The sequence below is a fragment of the Nerophis ophidion genome, linkage group LG02 (genome assembly GCF_033978795.1).
Source record: "Nerophis ophidion isolate RoL-2023_Sa linkage group LG02, RoL_Noph_v1.0, whole genome shotgun sequence".
In the NCBI taxonomy this organism is placed as follows: Eukaryota; Metazoa; Chordata; class Actinopteri; order Syngnathiformes; family Syngnathidae; genus Nerophis; species Nerophis ophidion.
The window spans coordinates 52,535,931-52,548,023 of NC_084612.1; the positions used below are offsets into that span (position 1 = coordinate 52,535,931).

Here is a 12,093-nt window from a genome sequence, read left to right on the forward strand (position 1 = left end):
CACAAAAGACACAGAGATGAACAATGTGTAAAAAGACATGACACAAAAGTGCAAAAACAAATGACGCAGAACTATTCCAAACTAAACAGGGCTTCAACTCATTAACCTTTGAAGACATTCAACAACAGACAAAAGTGAGAAACATCTACACTTCTAAGAAATGGAGAAAAGAAATACAAATTAGGTTGCAGCTTGTTGTGTTTGACCAGCTTTTTACACCCCAAACTCATCAAAGCACACCGTTAAAGAACCTTGCTTTGTGGAACTTTTGGCTACAAACACGGAAAGCATGGTGGATTGTTGTTAAGATTGTTTTTAGCATTAGCATTCCACAGTATGCGGAAACACCGTCTGCAAAATCTTGTCATTCCCGGGCCAGACTTGGCCCCCGGTCTAATAGCCTTGGGGGAGAGGGTTTTGATTGATTGAGCCATTATTAGTAGATTGCACAGTTCAGTAAATATTCCGTACAATTGACCACTAAATGGTAACACCCGAATAAGTTTTTCAACCTGTTTAAGTCGGGGTCCACGTTAATCAATTCATGGTAAATAGGGTCTAAATGACGTCATCATCTGTTTAGCTTAATTGGCAATGATGCCTGAATAATTTTTTTTCTTAAAAAGCAGGCTCAAATAAAAAACAATGTACAGAAGATTATAAGGGGCACTGCCGATGAGTGGGTCTATTCAGGTCTATTTTTATACAAAAGGTGCACCGGATTATAAGGCGCTCAAAAGAGTCATATTATGATATTTTTTTTTTCTACATTTACAACCCTTCCTTGTGGTCTACATATCATGTAATGGTGTGTTTTTGGTTAAAATATTGTATAAATTGTTTAACAGACCATCTTCAAGTTGCTTTTCGACCCTCTCTTCAGGATAGACTGTTTTGTGGGCAGTCTTATTTACGTGCCTCAACTTGGATAGTGTCTTCTCCCCGTCATCTTTGTTGTAGCGGTGTAACATGCAAGGACGGGAGTGGAAGAAGTGTTAAAAGATGGAGCTAACTGTTTTGATGACATTCAGACTTGAATTCAATCTATAACAGAGCAGCGTCTCTTCATCCGTGGTTCACTAATGCAACAACGCCGGAACTCTCTGATAACTAAAGTTCCTTGGGTAAATTATGTAAACCCACTACACCGGTAGTTGTTAGTGCTTCCATAGAGAGTCTACTGACAGATGTAAGTTAGAACTTTACACTACTTTATATTGAAAATGGCAAAAGTGGAGGATAAATTCCCCACAACAAGAAGGTAAGAGAAAAAGAAAAAGCTTATACAATAGCGAATGCGCCCAAATTTTCCGGACTTATGGGGATCCCAAATACACATCAACAGGAACCAATAGGTGTGAAAAGTTGGTTTTGCATAATATTGCGAAAAAAAAATGCTAGATAATTTGTTTCCTAAATGGTGCCATTTAGGGGTCCTTAAATCATAATAATAACATATGTTCAAGCATAGTACGTCTGACTATGGTAGCCATTATGCCCCAACAATCCATCAAGTGGTACGGCTTTGTAGCTTACCAAAGTCGTACTAAAACATTTTGATACATTTTGGAGAACCATGAGTAATGTTCTATCTTCTCAATTGAACATTTAAAGTTTTGGGCTTGCTTACTGGCGTAAGCAGTAAGTATGCCGGAGCAAAAAGAGAAAAACAGATTATTATTTATTTTTTTTTAATTGTCTGCAACAATAAAACTTGAATTCATCTATAATAAAAATCCATTATCTCGCAGGCCTACCTTACACTATGCCTTGTTTTGCTCTTCCTTTCCATGATTACTGTTTTTTTTTTGGTTGGTTTATTTGATTTTTCAGACGCCAATAAAAAAACAGCAGTGGTTGGCAAATAGAGCTGCACTTGGACACCCCTGGTTTACATATTTCCACAGCGAGGCTAGTGTTACCAAAGAGTGAAATAGGGCCCTCAGTCGCTATCTTTCCAGACTGCCTGTGTTTGATTACCTAGTAAATGCATGGCACTTCTTGTCTTTCATTTTGAAGTGTACCACCTGGGAATGTTGTAGTATTGTTACAATAATACCAGTGTGCCTCCACAAATCTAATGCAAAATTAACGGGAAACACTGACAATAAACACTGTAAGTTGCACATCAAAAACACAAACATGTAAAACTTTGCATGCCCAGCTTAAAGGGAACCATTGAGAAATGCATCCAGACTATGCTACAATAACCCCAACATCATTTAAAGGGCAACTGCTATTTTTTTTCAATTTTGTCCATCGTTCACAATCCTTATGAGAGACAAAAGGAGAAAAGTTTTTTTTTTTTTGCATTCTAATTTGTATTAATCGGCTCATTCTTGGTGGCTAACAATGCAGCTAGTGGGAAAAATCCAATCCGCCGCTAAACAACTTTGAAAATGCATCCAAAAATTGCCAGCAATACTTTATTTAGGTTCCGTATCCTGTATAATAACCAAGTTGTAGCAACATTGTTATTGTAAGAGTGAACACTGAGGAACTATTTTTCTCTTGCGACAGCATGCTACGGCATTAGCAAGAATAAGCTAGCTTTTGCGTCTATAGCGGATTGGCTTTTGAGTTTGTAATGCACAAAATGTGACAGGACACCAATCTGTATTGCCTGAAAAACAATAGTATTACAGTATCTGTAAAGTATTAGTTCATGTTTTGTTTGTACACAGCTAGCCAGACAGTGTATGTAGTTGGAACAACAAGCATGATGTGCTAATGATCAATATTATAGTGAAAGACTCCATAGATTGTTTGGTCCAGCTGGCTGGAGACATTTTTTTTCCAGTTGATTTTGAGTAAGCACAGCATTTATGTCGGCATAGCTTGGTTTAAAGTTTCACATTTGCAGCACCGAGTAATGCTGGTCCTGATTCTTTAGGCTTCCGTCTCCTCCAACGTTTCACCTTCTCATCATGCTCACTTCTAAAACCAGCAATTCAGCCTCTGTATGTTCAGTTTCAAAAAGATAAGACTGTCAATCCTCATTTGTCCAAAAATAGTTGTCTTTGTCGTCTATTACAAAGTCTGCCATGATTAGAACACACGCATTTGTTTCCGGATGTAGGAACGTACATTTGCTTCCAAAAGTTGGAAATCCATTGCTTTGGGAACAGAAATAAATGCCCTGAGGAAATTAGTTTCGGTAATGCATAAAATTACCAAAATACGGTAAATGTGAAGTGAAGTGAAGTGAATTATATTTATATAGCGCTTTTTCTCTAGTGACTCAAAGCGCTTTCCATAGTGAAACCCAATATCTAAGTTACATTTAAACCAGTGTGGGTGGCACTGGGAGCAGGTGGGTAAAGTGTCTTGCCTAAGGACACAACGGCAGTGACTAGGATGGCGGAAGCGGGGATCGAACCTGCAACCCTCAAGTTGCTGGCCGCTCTACCAACCGAGCTATACCGCCCCAATATTAAATATTGTTATGAACATGTGTGTTACTACATTATACATATATATATATACTCCCCGTGTGTATATTGTACATATTATATATTGTTATGAAGGTGTCTGTTACTACATTATACATATACTTGCATTTTTTATATAAAACATTGATGGAGTGTTTGAAGTGTTTTTAGAGGCATTAAGGCTACAATGGTGACTCCCACATTTTGCAAGCATTTTTTGCAGGTGTGTAACAATTGATCGATGTATATCAAGGTCAATTTATACTCAATATATATATATTTCAAGTACATCGATCTTTGCTCGGCAAGTTTTTTTTCGCTATTAGAAAAACATTGGATTTAAGAACGGCAGATTTTATATGAAGTTTAACACTTAAAAAAAAAAAAAAGGGACGTTAAGTATTAACATTGTGGACGACATGGCTCGATTAGTAGAGCGGACTGAGGGTTCCTGGCTTGATCTAAAGTGAAATGTCACAACAAACGCCATAAGACAGTATCATTAATTACAAAACAAAAACATTATTCTACAGCACAACTGCAAAAGCCACAACATTATAGGGCTGTAACAATTAGTCGACATTGTTGACAAATGTTGTTAATAAAATTTGGGGCCGACTAATATATTTGTTGACAATAATTGTGACGTCAGTACGTGTTTGTGCGGCTGGAAGTGGGTCACTCGCAAAAAGTGTGGGAACATTTATTTTCTTCTTCTTCTTAATACCTTGCCCATTTTGCAAACCAGATCTTGTTTTTAATGGCACTACATCTGTGATATGTTAGCATTTAAAGCAGACCTGGGCAAATTAAGGCCCAGGGGCCACATAAGGCCCGTTAAGCTTTTCAATCTGGCCCGCCGGACAATAATAACAATAATTTGTTTAGATCTTTAAGATGGAATCTGTAGCTGACCTCATGATGTGGAGTGATGTTTTCAAATGACCATAAGTCTTGAACGATACAAAGTATTCCAGTGGCTGGAATCGGTTTTTTTGCATGTACTCACCAAAACACCAATCACCAAAATGATTCCCGAACGTGGCCACCGCTGCTGCTCACTGCTCCCCTCACTTCACAGGGGGTGGAGCAAGGGTATGGGTCAAATGTAGAAGGTAATTTCACCACACCTAGTGTGTGTGTGTGTGTGTGACTATCAGTGGTACTTTAACTTTAGCTTTAATATACTAGTTACTTGGGATGTCCCGATACGACTTTTTCACTTCCGATACGATACCGATATTGTAGCCGTGAGTATTTGCCGATACCGATATCAATACGATACAATATAGGCACGAATCATACATATATTTATTCCTTATTTTGTTTTGTAGAATGTTAGAAAAGGTTTGATTAAGTGATGTTACTGTTACTGATGTTGTAGTGTTAAAACAGAAAACAATAGTCAGCAAGAGTAGGTATAGGAAAAACTGACCCATTTATTATTAACCAATTGGTTACATAAATTTTAACCTTCAACATAAGAGTATTACCTCAACAAATCCAATAAAAACAAAATGTTATATTTAAAGGGCAAAATAACCACTAATACCAACATAATTATACAATTGAAAAGAATAAATTAAAAATAAATTAGAAGACCCTGAAAAATAACCTAAATAAATCCAATAAAAAAAACGAAAAACGTTTCAAAGTGCAAACAATTCAAGTTCACTTCAGTTATTTTTTTACAGTCAGCATATGTTGGAAACAACTGTGGGCAGGGACAAAAACCACAAAAACAACACAATATTGTCCATTGTCCAACTGCTCTAAATTAAGAGTTCACAGCTCCAGTTTCACTGACTGACTATGCCCAAAACAATGTAGTAATTACTCTTAGTCTTCACTGAAGAATAGTGTAAACACAATAAACATATCACTCTAATAACAAGAGCATAAAACAAATAATAATCAGTCAGTGCTGACTACCCTTACTACACCTCCTCCTCCTCCTTCTCCACTTTTTGCAGTCCGAGCATAATGTGGAGATTTTTTTTTAAGAAGATAAGCATTTCGGCATGCTGTGAGTTAAAATACTTCCACACAGCCGACATCACTACACTTTGCTGAGCACACGCATTGTCGTTGTTGTGATCACGTGGGCTGTGCATGCTGGATCAGAGACGCTCTTCTTCCGCGGCCGCCACCAACGTTAATTAAGGGGCATTGCCGCCACCTACTGTGTTGGAGTGTGATCAAACCAGTCACCTATTATAGTAGTGCTGCAGCGGCAAATGGACAGCTTATATCGGAGCGCTTATATCGGAGTTTTTAGATTCAGCCCGATAAAATCCGATATTCACTTTTTTGGCTAATATTGGGCCGATATCAATATCGGATCGGGACATCCCTACTAGTTACAATGTTAATCTAATTAGTTACTATGGTATTCTAAATAGTTACTGTGGTCATCTAAGTCACAGCAGCTCAGATGAGGCACCAAGCAGTGTGGGTGGGGAGCGTTTCCGCAGAGTGTGTCCAGAGCGGCCAGCCTGAAATGCGGGTGTCAGGGACAGATGCGGAAGGAGATTTTTACAACAAAGTTCTAAAGTTTAGTGAAAAATCAAATTATAGAATTTTTTTTTTTTTTTACCCTTTGCGTTCATATTTTGTTGTGTTTGTCATATTTTTGTTGCATTTCGCCTGATTGTAAAATATATTAATCGAGAGGGGGTGTGACGTTCATATGTCAATATTCAGTGTTTTATCAGTCATTGTTAATATTGTTAACCCCACATTCTTTATTTTCACGTACATTCTGGGTGTCTCATTCAGTAAAAAAAGTTTAAATTCCATTCCGCTTTTAAGGCGGTCTGTCATAACGTTTTTAGCAGTCAATCAGACATTATTGTGAGGTTTTTGTATTATTGTTCCTAAAAATAGATATACCTGCCCCCCAGACACATTTATTTCTCTAAATTTGGCCCCAGAGTCAAAATAATTGCCCAGGTCTGATTTAAAGCGAAGGCATGATGTCGGACATCTGGAGGGAGGATGCGGACACAGGCTCTTTAAGAGTGTTAGCTTCTACCTTCCTAGCTGGCTAACAAGAGTTAGACCAAGTTGTGTGAAAAATAACTTAAGTTAATCAATATTCAATATACCAGTGTGCAGGTTTTTAAACATCGCAAAATGCTTAATTTTTTTGGGGAGGAAGTTAGATTTTGTGTTTTGTTGTTTGTTTTTATTGCTGCTATTTTTTTTTTTTAAATACAAGGTTAATTGTCTTTTTTAACACTCTGCCTTTCTTTTAAATGGACATTTTATTAGTCTTTAAAAAAAAATTTAACAGCTGAATGAGCAGCACAGTTACAGTATAAACAAATATTTATGAATGAATTAGTCCTCTTTGTTGTTCGGAAGCGCATGCCTAAAATACTTAAGCTGCATCAAAATAATCGTTAGTTGCAGCCATCAAATTTTTCAGTAATCGAGTAATCTATAGAATATCCCGATTAATTGAGTAATCGAATAAATCATATTTTTGCTTAAAAAAACACACACACACACACACACACACACACACACACACACACACACACACACACACACACACACACTTTAATTTCCCCTCGGGGATTAATAAAGTATTTCTGATTCTGTTATATATATAATTTTTTGTCCTGTCCAGCTTCTCAGGCAAATCATAATGTTGATGTAGATGCCCATATCAGCTGTACAAATTTACTTTAAAAAAGAGGAGTGTGGAATTCTTCTCTTGTTGCCTTATTTGTATTTTGACTTTTTTAAATGGATTTATATTATCATTTGGGGCAGCCGGGCCAGAGCAATATTTTTTGTTTAATTAAGGTTTAATTATACATGTTAAGATGTGCCCTCAATTATTGCGTTTGGCCTAGTTGTCTTTTATTTCCTTAACGACTGTTTCATTATTGAAGGTTGACACGCACAGCTGATATGTGTCTGTGGTTGATTGTGCCAATTTGTTTGTGCTAATAAAAACAGGTGCGCTCACAGCCAGCCCTATGTGCTGTGTAGTGTGACCGCATAAACGAAGTTCTTGTCTCGTGCCGTTTAAATGGTGGTTTCTCCATGCAAATCCGCTGAACTGTTTTTAACCTGCCAACAATACAGGTATGCCAATTCAACCCCCACACAATTTTGGTGTTTTAGCAAGTTGGACATTTATTCCGTATTTTGTTCATAGTCATATCAAATAAAGATGTGTCAAATAGACAAATGCAACCTAAATTGTAACACTGTATTTTTTGCAAAATACCAAGAAAGGACATTTTTCTTAATATCTCATTGACAAAATTATTCAACCCCCTAGTTACATGCATCTTTAGTACTTAGTAGAACACCCTTTGGCAGTAATTACATCCTTCAAACGTGATACATAACCGGACACAAGCTTCTTGCAACGATCTACAGGTATTTTAGCCCACTCCTATTGGGCAAAGGCCTCCAGTTCATTCATATTCTTGGGCTTGCGTGCTGCAACTGCCTTCTTCAAGTCCAACCACAGGTTTTCTATAGGATTTAGGTCTGGCGACTGTGAAGGCCACTCCAGAGTCTTCCAGCCCTTCTTCTGCAACCACTCTGATGTTGATTTGGAGGTATGCCTGGGATTGTTGTCCTGTTGGAAGGTCCAACGTCTCCCAAGCCTCAGCTTCGTCACTGACTTCATGACATTTGCAGCTAATATATCCTGGTAGGAAATAGAATTCATAGTGCCTTGAACGCGCTGGAGATTCCCGGTACCTGAGGCAGAGAAACAGCCCCAGAGCATGATTGACCCCCCACCATGCTTAACAGTAGGCAAGGTGTTCTTCTCTTTGTAAGCTTAATTTTTTCTCCACTAGACATAACGTTGATTCATAGGCCCAAAGAGTTCCAGTTTTGTCTCATCACTCCATAGAACAGTTTCCCAAAACCTTTGGGCTTTGTCCAGATGATTTTTGGCATACTGGAGTCAATTTTCTTGTGCCTGGTAGTCAGAAGTGGGGTGCGCCTGGGAGTTCTGGCATGGAGGCTTTCATCTCGTAGTGCGCGCCTTATTGTCTGGGACGAAACCTGCGTTCCCCCTTCTGCAATGTCCTGTTGTAGTTTTGTTACCCGGAGGTTTTTCACCACTGTACGCTTCAAATACCGGACAGCAGTTGCACACAGCATCCTCTTTCTACCACGCCCAGGTAGTGTTTCCACGGTGCCTTTAGCTTTAAACTTGCTGTGTCTCTTGGAATGTGTAATGTCTTTGCTATTTTCTTATATCCAAATCCTTTCTTATGAAGAGAAATTACCTCCTCTCTTGACTTCTTTGACCACTCTCTGGACTTCCCCATGTTGCAAATACACCATTGACCATCTACAAGAAGCTGAGCGTCATGGTTATCAATCAGTTTAATTGTTGCTCGTTATGGTTCTAATCACATTTACAGGTGTTTTCAACACCTGATTGAAAAGACCTTATTCTAATTCTGTTCTTAAGAGTTATGATCTTCAAGGGGTTGAATAATTTTGTCAATGAGATATTAAGAGAAATGACACTGTTTGGTATGTCACTAAATATAATGTTGTAATTCAAGTTGCATTTGTCTATTTAATGCATCTTTATTTGATATGACTATAAACAAAATACGGAATAAATGTCCAACTTGCTAAAACACCAAAATTGTGTAGGGGTTGAATAATTTTGATCACAACTGTACGTGAGATTTTTTTTAAATATTCTAAAAATAGCAACAATTCAAAAATCCTTTATAATTATACTTATTGAATAATAAGTCAACAAAATATGAATGTACGTTCATAAACTGTGAAAAGAAATACAACAATGCAATATTCAGTGTTGACAGCTAGATTTTTTGTGAACATGTACCATAAATATTGATGTTAAAGATTTATTTTTTTTGTCAAGAAATGTTTATAATTACAATCCCCAAAGAGGGCACTTTAAGTTGATGATTACTTCTATGTGTAGAAATCTTTGTTTATAATTGAATCACTTGTTTATTTTTCAACAATTTTTTTTGTTATTTTAATACTTTTTTCCAAATAGTTCAAGAAAGACCACTACAAATGAGCAATATTTTGCACTGTTAAAACATTTAATAAATCAGAAACTGATGACATATTGCTGTATTTTATCTCTTTTTTTCAACCAAAAATGCTTTGCTCTGATTAGGGGGTACTTGAATTAAAAAAATGTTCACAGGTGGTACATCACTGAAAAAAGTTTGAGGACCACTGATTTAGATGTACAATGACATGTAAATTTTCTTTAAAACCAGCCTGCACGTACACACAGAACCCTAGAAACATTATTAGAGAGCGAATGCACGCCTTTGCTGCTGAGATGTTCAGCAACATGGTGATGTGTAGTGGAGTGTAAATTTTTTAATAAAATCAGCACGCACTAATGAGCCAAGGAAACCATTTTGCATGTTTAAGTATCTATTTAAAGCACAAAGACGTGCGTGTGCCGCTGCAAAACTGTCATGGAATTATAAAGCATTTAATCACGTATATAGTGATATGGAACATGTGTAATTAAGTGTATATTGTCTTTAACACCAGTAGGAGCACGCTACATTTTTTTTTTAGTTGCATGGTCGTTTTTTTACGCGCGAGTACGGTCGAGCACAGCTCATGGAAGCAAGACACGCAAGTTAACTTCAAGATTTGTTGTTAAGTAAGGACTAAAGACATAAAATAATGTTGCATCTTTTTTATGACACAGAGGAAAAAGTCTTGCCTGTCAAAGTTGTCCCATCAGGTGGAGGTCTGACAGCGATCGTATCCAAAACAGTTAACTGTCATTAGCACCGGCGGGAGTGTCGCAAAGCCCATTTTAATGTGTCTTTTTATTCATGTTGAGTAAAATAGCAGCATGTTTACGTAAAAAAATACAGTAAGTCATCTTACAGTGTGTTTAAAGCCAGCAAGGCAGTGTTGTTTCGTTTGGATATGACAGCGCACAACCGTGACGTCATCACAAGTCTTCGTTTGTGCAGTGTACGTGCATTCGCTAAGCGGAGAGACTTGGACCTCTACACTTTTTCCAGCGTTTGTAAATGTCTGCATTTTTAAAGACAAAAGTATGCGTATGCGTGTGGACGAGAGGCCGAAACGTGAGCTTTGACTACTAAACGAGGCAAAATGCCGTAAAAATAAATTAAAAAAAACATCTTAACGACGCCTTGACGCAGCGAAAATTTCTTGAATATAGTTTGTAATCGAATTACTGGAGTTAATCGAGTAATCGTTTCAGCTCTCGTTGCAGCCCTACGACACAACACAATGATTTAAAGCCACAAACAAAACTCCATGCCACAAATAACTAGGTTTGGATATCGTTTGAATTCGAACGATTCCGATCCTTTGTTTCGATTCCGATTCTTAACGATTCTCGATTCCGAATATTTCTTTAAAAAAATAAAAAATATAAAAATAAAAAGGGAGGGTCAAATAAAACTCTTCCGTCTGTGGCACCGACATCTTCCCCATTGCCGCTACGGTGAACGGAGTACGCTGAGCACATCGCAGAACCTGGCTAGCAGGCTGTAAATCGTCTATGAAAAAATACGCGGGATAATTTGTTAGCTGCCTCAACGTTGGCGCAAAACACATTATTTTTTGCATATATATTGTTTTACTTACCGGATTCGGACTGCAGTGCAGTCACTGAGGTGCCAGGCTGGGCGTCGGAGCCGGAGCCAGAGGAAGAGGCAGAGGAGGACGGTCGGCGCCTCGCGTCGAAGACGGGACACGCATTTATTTGTACTCGATGAACTGGGAGGTGCTTCATCATGTTCGACGTGTACCCTCCTAAGCACGAAACAGTCCTGTCGCACGTGTTGCATTTGGCCGATATTTTTTTTTTTTTTGTAAAATAAAGCCACACTTTCGACCGCCGACGACCGCTATCCATGCTTGACTGACTCGCTCGACTACATAGGCTCGGCTACATGGGCTCGGCTATGCTAACACTTCCGGCGGTGGGCGCTTCTTCGTTGGTGTTCAACGGCTCCTTCTTCCGGGTCGGCGGACATTTTTTTTTTCCCGGTCGGCGGACTGGGTATCGAAACTAGGAATCGGAATTTAAACTTTTGAACGATACCGGGAGAATCGGAAAGTTAGTCCCATTTCCAATCGATACTCAACCCTACAAATAACGCAGAAGTGACAGCAGAGTGACAAGTTACGGGGGCGGAATAACTTCGGGAACACAACAACATGAAGTGTGACACATATATTGCAGCCAAGGAAAAATTATTTCATGAGAAAGAAAGGGATGAAGGAGGATATGGACATTAGGAAGTGAGGGACCAACGGCATCAACAGGAATGAGAGGCACACCTTGGACAATGTCCTATATAGACGTTGAACAAATACTGTATGGCCGGGTGACTTTATTGAGCTATACTGTTAAATGTTGGTTACTGTATTTTTATTGACAATTGCTTTAATGTTGAAAATGTGAGCAGTAAAGGTTTCCTCTTGTTAATTCAAATAAGATGTGAATTAGTTGGCCTTTATTTGTATTCATAATTCATTTATAAATATTTCCATTTACAAGAAAAAACAGGAATAAAGGAAACTTCACTTGCAGTGTTCGCTATCCAGTATTTATTTCAAACTAAGTGTTTGATTTTTTGGGCTAAAAAGTTACTGAATCGATTTCAACTCACTGACT

General features: G+C 38.1%; 1 protein-coding gene across 5 annotated transcripts in view; it reads right to left on the minus strand.

Annotated features, from left to right (window-relative positions):
• LOC133542286 (eukaryotic translation initiation factor 4 gamma 3-like) overlaps positions 1–12,093 on the minus strand; it is a 163,324-nt gene that overhangs the window by 117,679 nt on the left and 33,552 nt on the right. The window lies entirely within an intron of this gene.